At 40.9% G+C, this 16,321-nt stretch overlaps 1 protein-coding gene across 1 annotated transcript in view; it reads left to right on the top strand.

Annotated features, from left to right (window-relative positions):
* The first annotated feature begins 434 nt into the window (after nt 1–434).
* RAD54L2 (RAD54 like 2) overlaps nt 435–16,321 on the top strand; it is a 68,634-nt gene continuing 52,747 nt past the window's right edge. Inside the window, 3 exon segments of the mRNA XM_009639370.2 lie at nt 435–916; nt 8,265–8,403; nt 14,781–14,889. The gene's annotated coding sequence lies outside the window, so the exon portion shown is untranslated.

The following is a 16,321-nucleotide window of genomic DNA, read 5'->3' on the forward strand; positions in this document are numbered from 1 at the left end:
AGTCCTGCTGGGACTGAACGGTAGCGATCCATAGGACTGGTAAACAGAGGCACAAAGTAATAATTTGGTGTCTGTGTGAGACCTGTTGGTGAGCTCTGGAGGGAGAAGGCTCGGTTTGTTGAGCTGTTACTTTTGCTCGCTTGATCTCCTCACTGCTTTTTAACTTGCTCCCTCTGTCAAGTAGTTTGTGGGCTACTTTTGCTGGTGGTTGCATTGGTGGCTGGATGTTTTGGTGCTCACGCTTGTAAGGTACTTGTAAACTCCATTGATTTCCCCTCCTGCCCCTTCATCGATTTGTACAAAACTGGTGCTTTAAAAAGTTATTAGTACATCACTTCAGTCTATATGCAGGTGGAGAATTTTTATTACAAAAAGAAAAAAATCTTTAAAAGGAAATAATTGAGCTCTTTTTGTCCCATTTTATGCTAATAAGATGCTAATGATCACATTTGCTTGTGTTTTTAACTTTCCTAGCATTTAATATTCTTTGTGCGGTTATCCAAGCACTGTGCCTAGCAAATAATCACTTTAGCCCATAGGAAATCACTGCAGAAACTACTGTATTGGTTTAAGATGTTCCTGCTGCCTGGTTGAAGGTGGTAACTCCCCTCCCCTCCCTGACTTGAGTGGTGGGCTTGTGAGCACCCTCTGTCTGCTTCAATGCAAAATCAATTAGTTTAAAATAATCAGCCTTTGTTTTGGTAGTTCTGCTCTAGGGGGAGTAGCACCCAGCAGAGGAATGAAAACAAAACAGCTGGCTTAGACCACTGCGGGCGATTCTGATGGGAGCTCCGATGCAGCCTTGGTTTGCTAAGTGAGGCTTCTTCTCTCCCCCCTATCCTGAATATACCGAGGGAGCAACGTAGCTTCTTATCCAGTGACCTTATCAGCATCAGAATATAGGGGTTCATTAACGGTAGGTGCTGAATGTGAGATTTCCAAGAAAAATGCAGTTGCTGCTTTAGGGAAGAGCTGTTGTGGATGTGTGATGTTTTCTGGGTTAATACTACCTCAGACTGACTACCACCTTCTACCCAAAACCAGCTGAAAGTTTAGCCACTGTGTTCCTCTTGTACTACACTGGGGTAACTGGTAACTTCTGCATTCCTAAAATCTCTTGACATTCTAGTTTTGATATTTGAAAGTATTGCAGATCCTGGATGGGAACATCCTATGCTCTTCTGAGGAGAAGAACCAAACGACGTGTTTTCTGTCTCATCTCAATTGCAGTTGCATTTTAGTGGAGATTTGAAAGGTATAATCTGACATAAAGAATTGCAACAGGCCATTATAGCATCCTCCATCATCTGAGTTGATGCCATAGAATAATTCAGGTTGGAAAGGGCCTCAGGAGGTGTCTAGTCCAACCTGCTGCTCAAAGTGGGATCAACACCAAGTTCAGACCAGGGCTTTGTTCATTCAGGTCTTAAACCTTCCAAAGACCTTCATCAGTCTCCACGTCCCTGTTCCAGTGCTTGATTGTCCTCACAGGGAAAAACCTGTGTCAGGTCGCAACCTCCACTGTTGCAGTTTGTCTCATGTCCTCCTGCCGCATACCTCTGTGCAGAGCCTGTGCACAGCCTTCTGTCTTCTTGATAACCTCCGCATAGGTATGGGAGATCTGCTGTCAGCTCTCCAAAGCCTTTTGTTCTCCAGTCTGGACACCCCAGCTCTCACAGCCTCTCTTCACACAGCAAGTGGTCTGTCCCCCTAAGCATCTCGGTAGCCCTCCATTGAACTCGCTCTGGTTTATCTGCATCTTTCTTGTACTGGGGGTGTCTGAAACTGCATATGGTCTTTCAGATGGGTCTGAAAAGTGCCAAGTGAAAGGGAGTGATTGCTTCCCTTTATCAGGCAGGCTGTGCTCCTGCTGATGCAGCCCAGCGTGCCATTGGCTTGCATCACTGCCAGGGCACACTGCTGACTCATGTTTAGCTTGCTGTCCACCATGTGTTACATCTTGTGTTTGTGTGTACATATGCATGTATGCACATATATGTGTTTGTATACGCATGCACACAACCATTGTCTTTTGTCCTCCTGCCATGCATCTCTGAAAAGAGCCTTGTTAATGTGTATGCACGCACATGTGTGTATGTATACACATGTGCGTCAAATTGCACCTTCTGCAGCACTGAGCAGAAGTTTGTCCATCCTTTCCCAGACGTTCTGGCTATTGCTGGTGGTGACTGTTGACTACCTGACCTTTCTTAACTCTTCTGCTCTCACATTGACTGGTTGTGCCTCCCAGCCAGTAGGTCTGCCTGTCGCATTGCCTTGACTTTGTTTCTCAAAATTATGGTGTTTCAGGTACCTCTCTTAGATGTGTCAGGTTAATAGGCAAAGAAGGGAGTGGCAGCAGAGTGAGACTTTTCCCATGAGGATTGAGATGAATCCTGTTTGTTCAAATTCAAATACAGAATATGGTAATGTAGGGAGTGTGTTTTCAAATAGTGTTGTCCATGGATATGAGTTAAATGAAATATTTAGATACAGTATTTTTAAGAATGCACTTAGTTGCAGTGCAGTTATGTTTGCGTAGTTTCTTTGAACTTGTTTCCTTCAGGTGCTTAGAAGTTTTGGGGAGGTAATACCCTATAGGGTAAGTATTCTCTGCTAACAAAGTTTCTATTTTAAACTTAATTCTGGAGAACTTAGTTCCTGCAGAGGTTAAATACCATTTAATATTCCTAGATACTGGTACAGATATAATTCTGAGATGTGTTTTGTGTTTACACAAAATAATTTCTGTGTAATATTTTCATGATTGTCAAGTACGTTGAGTTAATTACAGCTGGGTTTGGTTCAGGGAATGCTCATTGCATGGCAGGAATTTGTTGTGTTTAAGCAATGTTTTTAGCTATATAAAACCAAAAGAATTTATAGAGATCTGTGGTTTCCCCTGCCCCCCAAATAGGTGTTAAGGATTTGCACCAACACAAAAGTAGAAATTGGTATTTGGGTTCAGACTTGTAGAATAGCATGTGTAGAATCTGGTACTTAAGTAATTTGAAACAATGAATGAAAATTTCATTCCTTGTAAACTTTTAGAAACCTTAAGTTTACTTTCTAGGGGTTTATGCTTATTAAGAAACAGAATCTTAAAGATGAAGGGCAGTGATAAAGTAACACCATTTGTGGTTTGAGAAAGAGGCAGAATTAGTTGATGAAATCAAGTGTCATTACATACTGTGAGAAGGAAGAAGGTGGAATTACAGGTAGCTGTGAGAAGGGAAAAATGTTGAACAGGCACCTTTAGAAGCTGGTTGGATTTCTGAGAATATGGCAGTGGTGTTTTGTTGGTGGTTGTTTTTTTTTTTGTCGTCATTCTTTTGAACTAGCTATCTGGTGACTTCTCATTCTAAGTAATACTAAGAAAGTTACTGATCAATATTTTGTATGTGGTAACCAGCTAATGCTAATTGCACATTTGCTAATGAAGTTGAAAAAAGTGTTTTGTGAAAAAAAAAGAAAGGTAAAAAAGTATATATTGCTTTCAGCCATGCAGATATAAAAATTATCAAGAATTGTTGCTTTGAAAAATACCTCAAAGTATAGGAAATCGGCTTTTAGAGATTCTTGAAGGTCAGACATACCATTGACTCAATTTTAGGTCTGACGTGGAATAGCAAAATGCCAGTTTAGTCCTGCAAGCGAGACTGATTCAGTGCTGTTGTAATCTCAAAGCAGCTGTGATAATTTAAATCTTGTTCTTGCTCAATGGTAATGCTGGAGTTGGGGTCAGTCTCACACCTCCAAAAATTTTCCGGCATTTTGAAGGTAACAAGAACTCACTTGAAGGGAGGTTGGGGAGGGGAAGTATTACATCACTTAAATTTAACAACAACATTTTCAGCATGCTCTAGAATGTGTGAGTCAGAGCAGTGATTTGAAGCATTCTGTGGTGGCCTTCCAGCTTGTCCCAAAGCTGCTATTCTGCAGCTGTATCTGCAAGTTTGAATGCAGAAACAAAGGAAGAATGAATGAACTTGGGTGTTAGTGAGAGCTGATTATTCAAACATCAGAAAAGACGTAAAGGATGATATGCATACGTCTGGAGGAAGTATTGATTCTGTGCTTGAGAAAAGTGCTGAATAACTTAATGACTGAAGATGTCATTCAAGGATGCAGAAGTCTTAAAGGGAAGACTTTGAGTCCGTTGCTTCAAAACAAGGCTGAAAAAATATTAGATGCTATCAGTGTGGCTTGTAGTATAAACATGGAGTACAGCATTCAAACCTTATAAACAGTCCCCACTGCCACTGTCCTGAACCCTAGGAGGACTTTTTGAGCTGCGAAGTGCAGTTACCATTAGCTTCTTGAACACCTATTTAAAAAGGGGGAGAGTTGATAAGACGAACCAGCTTCTTGCTGATATGACTTGATGTGACTCTGTCCTCCTCCTCTACATGTGCACATGCAGTGGTTCTGGTAGGAGCTTTAGTAGATGCAATACACTGGCACAAAACACTTTCTACTGCTATAACTGAAATTTCTAGCCAAGTATGCTGGTTTTGGCTGGGGTAGGGTTAATGTTCTCCATAGCAGCTGGTTACGGGGCTATGGTTTGGATTTGTGCTGGAAACAGCGTTGATAACCGTGGGATGGTCTTGTTGCTGCTGAGCAGGGCTGACACAGAGCCAAGGCCTTTTCTGCTCCTCACCCCACGCCACCAGCAAGGAGGCTGGAGGGGCACAAGGAGCTGGGAGGGGGCACAGCCAGGACAGCCGACTCCAGCTGACCCCAGGGGTATCTCACACTGTATGGTGTCATGCTCAGTGTACAGAGCTGGGGGAAGAAGAAGGGAGGGGGGATGTTGGGAGTGATGGCGTTTGTCTTTCTGAGTCACCATTATGTGTGATGAAGCCCTGCTTTGCTGGAGATGGCTGAGCACTTGCCTGCTGGTTGGAAGCAGTGAAAAGAATCCCTTGTTTTGCTTTGCTTTGCTTGTGTGCACGGCTTTTGCTTTACCTATTAAGTTGTCTTTATCTCAACCCACAAATTTTCTGACTTTTACCTTTCCAATTCTCTCCCCCATCCCACCAGGGGGGAGTGAGCAAGTGGCTGGGTGGGGCTTAGTTGCTGGCTGGGTTAAACCACAATACCAAGGATTAAGCATATTAACGGAAGCTCTCTTCTGCCACAGTAATTGGTTCTGTGCTGGTGGACTTTTGCTGACAGATAAGTAGAAAATCAGAGTTAGAAAAGCTCAGTTTACCCACATGCTTTCTTCTGTTTCTTATGTTATAAATACATCGAAATTTATGGTGAGCATGAGGAGGACTTTGATCAAGGCCTAACATGCAAACCAATGCACTTTACATAACGAGAACCTTAAGAGAGGCACTAAACTTATAAAAGCAAATAATTTTGGTTTATATGTGATTTGGCAGATTACAGGCAGATAAGTTTACTCTGGCATTCTCTGTGGAAAGCTAGCTTGATTTAATTGACAAAGAACTGGAAGCATACAAGGGCAGAATTGATTAACAGAAACTACAGAACCTTTCTGTTACTTAGCCAATACGACTGATCAGGTACAAAGAGTTTGTAGGGCAAGCACAGTATGGGAAATAATTGAAACATGGTGGAGGTAATATAAAATTGTAGAATAGTTTGGGTTGGAAGGTACCTCAAAAGATCGTCTAGACCAACCCCCCTGCCATGAGCAGGGACATCTTCAGCCAGATCAGGTTGCTCAGAGCCTGTCCAGCTGACCTTTGATGTTTCCAGGGATGGGGCATCTACTGCCTCTCTGGGCAACCTGTTCCTTAATTTGTGCTTTCTTTCCTTGACAATGAAAATTTTTACCTAAAATTTTTGCTCGTGAAAAAAGCTTTTCTAGCCCATTGGAACCATGGAAATAATGTTTTAGAGATATGATAATTCATCAAAGATTTTCTCCAGTCTCTGAGAAACTCAAGTCTTATCCAGGATATCAGCATCAGTTAAGTGTGGGTTATTATATTTGGAGTTGTTGAGTCTGGAATAAATAGGTTGTTAAAGTGTATTGATTCAGTGTGAATTGCTCTAGCTGTGCGTTGCACCCAAAGGCTAATACAACAACAACCAACAAGCCAAACCCCAAATCAAACAAAATCTATGAACCTGAAAAAGCCTGGAAAGGGATTGTGGGGTGGAGGTGCTCACCTGAATCAACTTGGAAAGCAGGATGTTTTCCTCAAAAAGGAATTGATTAAGGAGGGCTGGTCTTAGGATTTACTCCAAATTAGTGAAGTAAAGGAAACTACTACATGGCTGGTGAGTATCAATGCTCTAGAAGATGAAGAAAATTATAATTAAGGCTCTTGTATCAAACATATACTTATATATGGGATTTGTGTGATAATTACATTCCTATTCCTCCTCTAATACTAATCAATGAGGGTATTGTTGAAAAGTGAATCTTCTTCAACAGATACTGTTTCATGTATGGTGAGTGAGTCAAAACCTAGGTTAAAAATAGTAGATGTGGGAAACAGCATATGAATGGAGGATTTTTCAGGGGCTTTATAGTAGTGTAGTGCTTTCTAGTATTTTGATCAGTGGCCTGGAAGAAAACATGAAATTAGATCTGATCAAATTTGTGGATTATGTAAAGGTTGTGGAGAGTGATGAAGCATGAAGAGGGAATGGCAGCTGTACAGTGTCCTCCGTGTTGTTTGGGTAACTGGGTCTAATATGGCCAAGTGTGTTTTTATAGAGCCTGAGCACAAAGTTGTGCATGTTGTGGGAAAGACCAGAGACTGTACATCTGGAATAAAGAACTGTGCTTCCAGAAACCAGTGACCTTGCGAAGGATGGCAGGAGCAGAGCAGATGTATGGCAATGTGTGAGTCCTCAGAGTAACCCTGTGGATGTGAGGGCTGCTGAAATAAGCTCGTTACTTTTTTAACACTAATGTGCATCCATAATAACAGGAAATATTGAATAAAGCAGAGGTGAAATCAGTTTGGGAATATTCTGACCAGGTTTAATGTTAGTGTTTTTAGAGACATGTTCAAAAGCAACGAAGATGTTGTAGTGTTCAGAGTTGCTTGGGTGATTAAGTCACTCATTATAAAACTTTTTCTTAGAGTGCTGAATTGGTTTAGCTTATCATGAGGTATTTAAAAGTTTCTCAATTTTCTTTGGGCAAAATAGGCTGTGTACCAACGGGGTCTTTAATTTAGTGGAAAAAGATATGATAGCAGCCAGTGCCTGGAAGTTGAAAAGATTATTTCAAATTAAGAAAAAGGCACAGATTGTTGACAATGACTGTGATTAACCACTGAAGGCATTAGGAAGATGCTTATAACTATTAAGGGAAATTAGGATGTCTCCATCTCTCAAAGTCATCAAGTTAAGATGAAATACCACTTGGAAGATATGCATGAGGAGTGTTTGCACATATACACTGTACATGTACTTGTAAATGTACGGGTGTGCATGCCACCACACAAGTACAGGAGTATTTGCACATGCCAAACAGATCTCGCCCAGTCCTGTTCAGATTAGGTCTCTCTCCTTGCCCAAACTGGAGTTAGTCAGATGACCTGATTATCACAGTCATTCATTTATAGCACTCCTTTAAATCTATTAAGCATACATTTTCTGTCAAGGGAATAAATGTACTTGTATGAACCATGTACTTAAATGAAATCAAATGTTTGTGATCTCTTCTTTTGGGGAAGCACTGTCATTTTGAGGATAGGGAAAGGAAGGGGCTGTATGGGGAAAGACAGGGACGTCTGTTTCATTTCCTGAACAAACTGGAATATCTGCCCCAAACTTTTTCCTCGAAAGTCCTCTTAAGAAGTCTGCTCACCAGTAGTGAGAGGTAAACTTTATATTGTCAGTGTTGGGGGCTAAGTCATTACCTTCTGTAAAAATTACTTTTTAATTGAGGGAAAAAATTGCACGTGCTCATGGTGGCAGATGTAGTTTTGAGTGTGAATGCATGAGGGTGGAGTGTCTTGTATTTCTCTGCCAGTGTGAAGTCAGTGTGTTTCTTGTCCACCAGAAGAAATGGTTTCTGTTGTGTCTTATCTGCCAAAGTGGTGAAGGACATAGAGAGAAAAAAAAAAGCTGAGAGTCCTCTCCTGCCTTTGCTGTTATGGAGATGATTGATTGCCCGTGGGTTCTCAGTGGCGCATCAGAACAGTTGTTTTGGGATGTTTTTCCTAAACTCTTTCAGGAGTGTGATGGGAACTAGTCCAGTGGTGACAGCAGCTTACTCCTGGTAGGCACCTTTCTAGATATCTTGATCTTTTCCCCCATCACAGGACAAGTGCATGCCCAGTCATGTGAACAGAGGAAGGGCTGTGGGAAATAGAGCCTGCAGGAGCTGGATGCTTTGCTTGTGGCAGATTGCTGCTAGATGGCCGTTTCCCCAGGTGCTCCCTCGACTTCGGTAGGAAATAGGTGCGTACACCAAACAGCTATTGTGCAGAAGAGATGTTGCCAGCAAGCATCAGATGTAATGCATATGTTCGGTAGTTCTGATTTTGGGGAAGGGCAGGTGTTATAGTGAATGACTTTATCACTGAAAGAGACTGTCTTGCTGGAAGAAGTCACCTCCTCGGGAACATTTTCCAGCCAAGTGCTACCTTTCCCCCTCTATTGCTTATATAATTATTTTATCATGACAAGCAAGGTCTTGTATTCTTTTCTTTGCACTCTTGGACTGTCCTGTGCAGGAAGACTTAGAGATAAAATCCTTTTGTTGAGGGAAGCTGTTTATATTTTAATCTTTGCATTTCCTTGTCTCTTGGAGGGGTGTGCATCTCCTTTTGTATCTCTCACTGTTCTCTTTGTCAGAAAAATGGGTCAGACAAGATAAGGCAGTAAAGAGAGAGAGACAGGAGAAGTGAACAGTTTCTTTACTTGCAGTCCTACAATGACTTTATTTTTTTAAAAAAAAGTTATCTTCTGTCTTCTCTTTACAGCTGCTTCTTCTCTAGGAGTGTGTTAAGTAAGAAAGTCCTTCCCCACGTGTGCATTTTTCTCCTTGCCTCTGGCTGTTGTAGGCAGTTGCATCGCTGAAGGGCTGGTGGAGTCTTGTATCTGGCCTGGGGTCTCATGCCTCAGTGCAAGCTTTGGAGAGTTAATACAACTCCTTGTGCAGCCCTGAGATTTTGGTGATTGGCAAGTGCAAGGCAGCAATGATGAGTTATAATCATAGTCTAGACAACATTTTTGAGCTCTGTATGTCATTCTGGAGGGCTGTCAGCCTCCACAGCAGACAAGGCTTGGGAGGACACAAAGCTTAAACTTGAGGCTGCTTTCTCTGTCTCTCTCTTTTTTCTCTCTTAAAGGTAATCATTGTGAACGAGAATTGTTCTGAAAGTAATGATCCTTCTATTTCTAAATCTGTTGCTGGTCTCTTTCAGTTTTTAAAATATTTTGGAATATAGTTTTCCTTAAAATATACTCTTATGTGCTTTTAATGGAATTCTCTAGTTTTTCAAGTCTTACTCCTTTAACTACAACCATTGTTATTATTGTGGAAAAATTACACCACAAGAACTGGAGTGAGATGAAAATGAAGAGCTATGTTTTTTCTTGATGTCCTTAAGGAAACTCCAAACTGGTACAACCCCCTTCCTTGCCTCCCCCCCAACTTTGAATACAGATGCTCTTTCTAGATTTCCAGAAATAATAAATCTTCCTTTTAAATTTAAACTTGAATTGGTTTGTTTTTTTTTTTTTGCAACTTGATAAAAAAACCCCTCAATTTTACCTTGCAGAAAATGGATTTGAAAGTTGAAATTTCTGATTTCTCTCCCTTGAATAAAAAGAATATTGCTGTTTCACCTTCATTTTTTACTGTCTTTAAGTTTCAGGTTAGCTAAGTTGTATTTCTTATGTGTTAGCCAAAAGAAACTCCAGCCTACCCTTTAATGGGTTTTTTGAACTCTTACAGATTCTAGTTTTTGTTTTCTTGTTGGGTGGCTTTTTGATTTGTGTTTAATGTCTTAGAAAATAAAAAAGCGCAATAAAAATGGATGGGGCAGAGGGGAAGCAAACAATTTTTGGCTGTTCCTCTGTGAAATCCCATCAGTTTCATAGTGCTGCTCCCCATGAGTATTATCAGCTAACTCCACATCTCTCATTATTTATGGCAGGGAAGATTCAGGGGGAACAGGGTTAATTGTCCAGGGGTCTGGATGAGATTTTTGGGGATGGGGGAAGGACTGTAGAACTTGGGAGGTAAAAATTCCATTTTTTTTCTACTTTGTTTTGTCGTACTATGCTGGAACAACACCTACATCCTGGACCAGGCAGGTGTCTTTCTCAGGGCTGCTGAGAGGAGCATTATTTAGTATGAGGTTGTAAAATGTGGAAGGGGTTACCTGTGGCCTGGGTCAGAAAATGGAGACCAAGAGTAGCTGTTTATGGCATGGCAACTTCATTCCTAGCAACGAAAGGGATGTGAGAAGGCTTTTAGGACTTCATGACTAAAAAGGTTATGTCCCGTTGAGCAGTTTGGGTGAAGTTCAAGTGTTGAGTGAAACAAGCACAAAGCAAGCAGGGCGCATGCATGAGAGGCTATGCATACCAGTATGTATTTATGATCAGAACTCCACAGGGGCCCTTGGTTGCATAGGATGGGTTGGGGGGCCCTGCTCTTATGGAAAGGTTAGTCCTCAAGTGGAGAAAGCAGTGCATGCCAGGAGCCATGCTTTTTGAGCTGGCAGCAAGGTATAGTGTAGATTGGGAGCAAAGCAAAGGTTTCTGAGATCAAGAATAAAATAAAGTATTCATTCCCTGAAGATCTTAGGAAGAGGTCTGTGTTCTAGGACAGCTCAGGAATATCTACTTATCCCAGACATAACAAGACAGAACATGAAAAGAAAGGAAGGTAGAGGACTGAAGAAAGGGATTTTTCTATTATTCTGCTACTGAAAATTAGCCCTCGATCTCAGGCAAGGACATTGTGGCCAAAGCAAATTCCTCTTCATGAGGTTAAAGAAATTACCCATTTGTTCTCGTGGTGCAGATTGCATCACTTCTCTTTGTCACCGTGGAGAGGTGTTCCTTTCATGAGTCCCGCTTGAGTGCGTTTAGGAGAGAACCTGCCCTGACCCAGAGAAATTTCTGTCAGTGCTAGTTACGTTTCTCTAGGTCAGGGCAGCTTATCTTCCTGCTCCTCAGAACGGAGCCTTATCCTTTCTTTGCCCCTTTAATGCTAGTACCCACATGTAATTGCAAGGACCTGTTCATAGACACTTTTCATATTAAGTAAGTTAGATGTTAAGGACTTGCATGAGGAGGTCTATCGGTATTTTGCTCAGAGCTCTGGGCAGTTTAAAAGTATTTGATACAGGGAGAGAGATGCACGCAGCAAGGCTGTCTTAACTACATGATATAATTTATGGTACTTTTGCCCTTTGAGTGGCATTTACATTGATTTTTCAATTAAAAAAAAACCGAAACAACAAAATGAACTTCAGAAATAGATACCTTTCCACACAAACGACATTGTGATGCCATGTCTATTTAAAGAAAGAGACGGCTGAGGGGATTAAGCATGCGAATGTTCATGTCTCCCCTCTGATACGTGCACCATCCTTTTTGATTGGTGTTTGTAACAAAGGTAAGGAAGCTTTGTCACGAGGACCATCTCAGTTCCTCAAATCAAAACGCTGTCTGTCCCCTGTACTGGAGCAGCGTTCTGGCTGCTAAGACCATGGCCCCAAGACAGTGATGCCAGCTCGATCGGGCCGTACCCAGGGCTGCTTGTTCCCACCCTCTTGACTTTTTTTTTTCTTTGTGCCTGCACAGCTGTTCATGCAACTTTGTAATAAATTACATTTGGGAACTGAATTTTGCTTCTGGGTTGTTTTTCAGCTGAATTGGTTTGCTGTCCAGCCACACAGATAGTGCTGGCACAATACAGGAGTGGTATGCTAGTGGGAAAGAGCAGCTGCTGCCGAGAGTGTGTCCGAGGCCTGAGAAGCTGCAATCAGCAAGAGGGAAAATGGGTAATTTAATCAAGGCCAAATGTTTATTACCCTTCTGGTGCCTATGAAATCTGAAAACTATTTGTCAATGTCAGGGCATGTCACTGTCTATAATTGGTAGGATTAGCATCAGGTTTTGCTTGCCATCTTCTGTTTCTCACTCTCTTTTATTTAGTCTTTGCATTTATTATTTGCATCACTTGCTGATGAAAGCAAAATAAACAGCATTCGCAGTGTAACATAACTGTCCAGAGGTTTAGAGCACTCTTGCAGCATCACTACTTAGCACTTGTGTGAAAAGGTGGCTGGTTATGGTTTCTCCTTTCCAGAAATAGTGTGAGAATTGTATATTCCGTCCTTAAAAAAAAGTGCCAGGGTTGTGGAGTGCACCTCAGCAACCTCAAACACAAGCTTCCAGGCATAGGAAAATTAGAAAAGTCAGGCTGATTTTGCAAGGGATGTCGGGGTGTAGGAGGTAGCAGGAGCAAAGAATATTTTCTTAAATCAAGAAGTTGTTGTAGGGGTAGTGTCATCAGTTGGGTTTTAGATTTCTTGTCCATAGGTGTCAACAAATTGAGGGAACAGGACCAAAAAATAAACCTTAGAAAATCAGTGCCTTTCAACATGTAGGGTATGAAGCGTACTGCAAGCTCTAAACAGGGTAAAGCAATTGCCTTGAAAACCAGATGGCAACATGACTACTGCATAGACTGGAGAAGATTTGAGGCTAAAGAAGTTAGCTGCTTTTGAGATGAGAGATTTGGGGAAAAGCTGTTATCCCAGAAGAGATTTCTGATTTTCCCTCAATCCTGGGATGTGGTCCTGTTCATCTCTGAAGGAGAATTTCCTGGGGAAGCTGTTTTTCTTTCTTCTTTTTTTTTTTTTTTTTTTTTTTTTTTTTGGGGGGAGCCTCCTAACTCGGGAAAATTTCTGGGGGGAAGTTTTTTTTTTTTTTTTTTTTTTTTTTTTTTTTTTTTTTTTTTGGCGGGGAAGCTCCTAACTCTGGACAATACATAGCAAGATTTACCCTAGCCAGCATTTTAAGGTTTTGCCCACTGTAACTTCACATCCTGTTCTCCAAGGAGTGTGGGTAGCTAAGGCTGTTATTATGTGATCTTAATTTGTTTATTCTATAATGACAATAGTTAACTATTTGAGAGAAATAAGACGCGATAATGAGTAGAGAACACTGAGGAAATGGATGATCTGCTTAGTCATGCAGACTGTAAGAAATTGGTTTTTTTCTGACTCTCCCTTAAAAAAAGAAAAAGTGGTGCCTTTTTCTTCCTCCTGTGCTCACCGTAACACTCATGGAAAACAAGAGAGGAGATCTTGTATTTCAACTAAATCAATACTCACAATAGTGAAATGCTTATTTTAACAGAATGAGATACAGAGCTCTTAGCCTCTGCTGCTGGTGTGGAACCTTTTTGTGAATATAGATATGCTTTTATTGTGATGAGAAGGCGCACCCTCTGGAAAGTCTTTAACTTTTATCATTTGCCTCCTTTATTCCTAACAGAGAGAACTATGAATGAAATTGAGTGAGATTTTATAGCATTGCCAGTAAACCTGCTCTGGAAGCACCATGTAACTAGTTTTCTCTGTTACAGAATGCTCTTAATTGTGCCCAAGAACTCCCATCAAAAGAAGAGTTATAGTTACTATTCAAATTTCTGAGTTCAGACCAAATCAATAATGATCAAGAATTCCTACCATTAGACAAATGGGTAGTTTGAGTAAAATGACTTGGCAGCATTGATTCAAGACTAATAATTCAGTTATCCAACTAATAATTCAAGTGGAGGGGAGGAAAAACAGAGATGGGACAAGAAGTTCCATTCCTGTTATATTTTGGGAGATAGCAGCAGCTGAGTGTAGGGATGTTGGCTTCTTACAACATATGGTCCCCTTTGCTTGGGTTGGTAACATGTCAACAGGCCGCTAGAAGAACTGGCTTGCCTGCAGTTCCGTCTGCACTTGCTGGGTACGGCAGCCCATCAAGCAGCCTTTGCAAATGCTAAATGAGCTTTGGTAGAAAAAGCGGTCACTTGGGGAAAGCAGTTGACTGAAACTTGCACTTAACTTTGAGAGAAAAAGTACCCCAAAGGTTATGGTTTTTTGAAGATCACAACTGAATGGTCTTTATTATTCTGCTTCTGAATCTTGGAAATACAGCATTTGGATTCTGCGTGGGTGTGCATATCTACACAATATTGTCTGTTCGGTAAGAACCAGTGCTACAAAAGATGTTCCTAGCACTTATCAAAGTTAAGTGAATGTATACATTTGGGAGACAGTGGCATTTTTGCTCTGAAAGAGTAGTGTCTAGTAGCCAGCAGCTACTTGTGCAGATGACTGTCATGGTGCTTATTCACCATACAGCATTTTTTAATAATTTGCTAATATGTCCCTTTTTGATTGCTCCTTCCTGTCTTAGCATTAGATATGCTTGTTTGTAAGGGTAATTAATGTCCCGTTTAACATATCTTGGGACTGGACAGTTGGCTATGTTTACCAAAAGGGTATGGTGACCTGCAGGGTTATGTTATCTTTTTGTTAATATTTGCATATCTCCCTAGCCAAACGTGCATTGTGCTGCTTTTAGAGCTCTTTTGAAAGTAAGCTCAAGTATGTAGAGTCACATATGCACAATTTTATAAGCTAAAAATGTAATATGTATATAATGAGACTCACAGCTCAGTTTCTTTTGTGAAATAATATTTCTTATCTCTAATTTTGTGTGTGTATATCCAAATGATCCCCTGAACAGTGTGTTGGATTGTTTGTACTGTGTGGTGAGAGGCAGTAAGCTGCATTCTTTTCCCTTTGCAGGCCTGTCCAAACCACTGGGAGGTTTTGAGCCAGCAAAACGCAACTAAAGTGGTGATTCCATTACTAAGGACAAAACCACGGGAGACTATTTCATCCAGTTGCTTTCCATGTGAGCTGCCTATAGCATCAATCCTAAGTGTTATCAAAACAAATGTATTTGTGCAGGATAGATAAGGATCAGTGTGACTGTTTTATTTTGAACTGTTTAGTGGGAAAGACAAAGATCTCCAGGTTTTGGTGACTGTTCTCAAAACCAGCAGAAAAGTGACCTTTATAAGTGGTGTTTACTGTAGATTTTTCCAGCACTGTGCAAGCAGAATGTTCTGTTTGGAGGGAATGACTCTGAAAGAAACCCATGTTTCTGACAGTTTTTAATCCTTTAATGGATTTTTAATCTACAGTGGAATCCAATAAAAATTAGTTTAATGTCTGATTGCTTGACAGACTGGAGCAACTTGGGTCTAACATATGCTAATTGTCATCTTCTTATCATGTGAGTTCGAAATGGTTTATTTCTATTTCCTCCTACTTCAGGATTTTTTGGTTTTCTTCTTTCTTTTTTTGCTTGTGTTCAAGTTTCTTTGGTAAACTGTAGGTGGCATAAGTAACGCTTTCTCGTTGCTAGTGTAATTATCGTTGCTGGAGGTGGGGTAGGGAATAAAGAGGAACAAAACCATGCCAAATTCTTCCTTTTTCTAAAAACTGCATAAACCACAACCCCAGGTTGTAAGTCCAGTTCTGAAGAGGAAGAAAGATGAGGCATCAAAAGCAAACTCCCAGTCCTCTGCAACTCTTTGTAATGAAATGCAGACATATGACCAAAGGAAGAGTTAAGTTGTATTTATTTTGGGATCTGTTGATGACAGAGTGTAATGTGACTGGCGTCTGTCTCGTAGAGGATGGTGGGTTGTCCTGGACCGCTGCTGATGGGAAAGCTTGTTTCCTGAGCAGAGACACAGAAAACAGGATAGACCAACTAGGCCTTTCAGCATCGGGAAAACATGCAATTTTCCTGATTCTGAAAGATGAAGACATTGTTTATGAGCTATATCAGTCTGTTTCTGTGGGATACTCTTCAAGGAGGTAAGCCATAACGTCCACATATCTCAATGACCAAAGCCAGAGCTTGTCTTCGTAGAGTGACGGTGACTGATCTTTACCTGAGAGGGGATTAGCTCTTTGCCTTTTCACTCCTCTCTGTTCCACTGCTTCTGTTTATGTAATTTATTCTTGATTTATTACACAACTCCTTCTCTGGCACCTATGTATAACAAGATCTTAAACTCCTAGAGGGATCTTTCGGTTATCTGGATCTTCCTTGCTTGTGGGAGTTGGCTTACCTCCTGCCATAGTTTGGGTACTCACAAAGAGAAAGCTTGGCAAACCTCTCCATAAGCTCACTTCTAAAATCGGTCTTCTGGAATTTGAGAATCTTTATCATTAATGCAGGGCAGGCAAATTTGCCCTAAATTAATCTGCTATATAAAGTGTATTGAATATAAATTTGAATCCTGACATGCCATGCCCTACTATTGAGTCTT

Source organism: Egretta garzetta, unplaced genomic scaffold (genome assembly GCF_000687185.1).
Source record: "Egretta garzetta isolate BGI_Z169 unplaced genomic scaffold, ASM68718v1 scaffold215, whole genome shotgun sequence".
NCBI classification, from domain to species: Eukaryota; Metazoa; Chordata; class Aves; order Pelecaniformes; family Ardeidae; genus Egretta; species Egretta garzetta.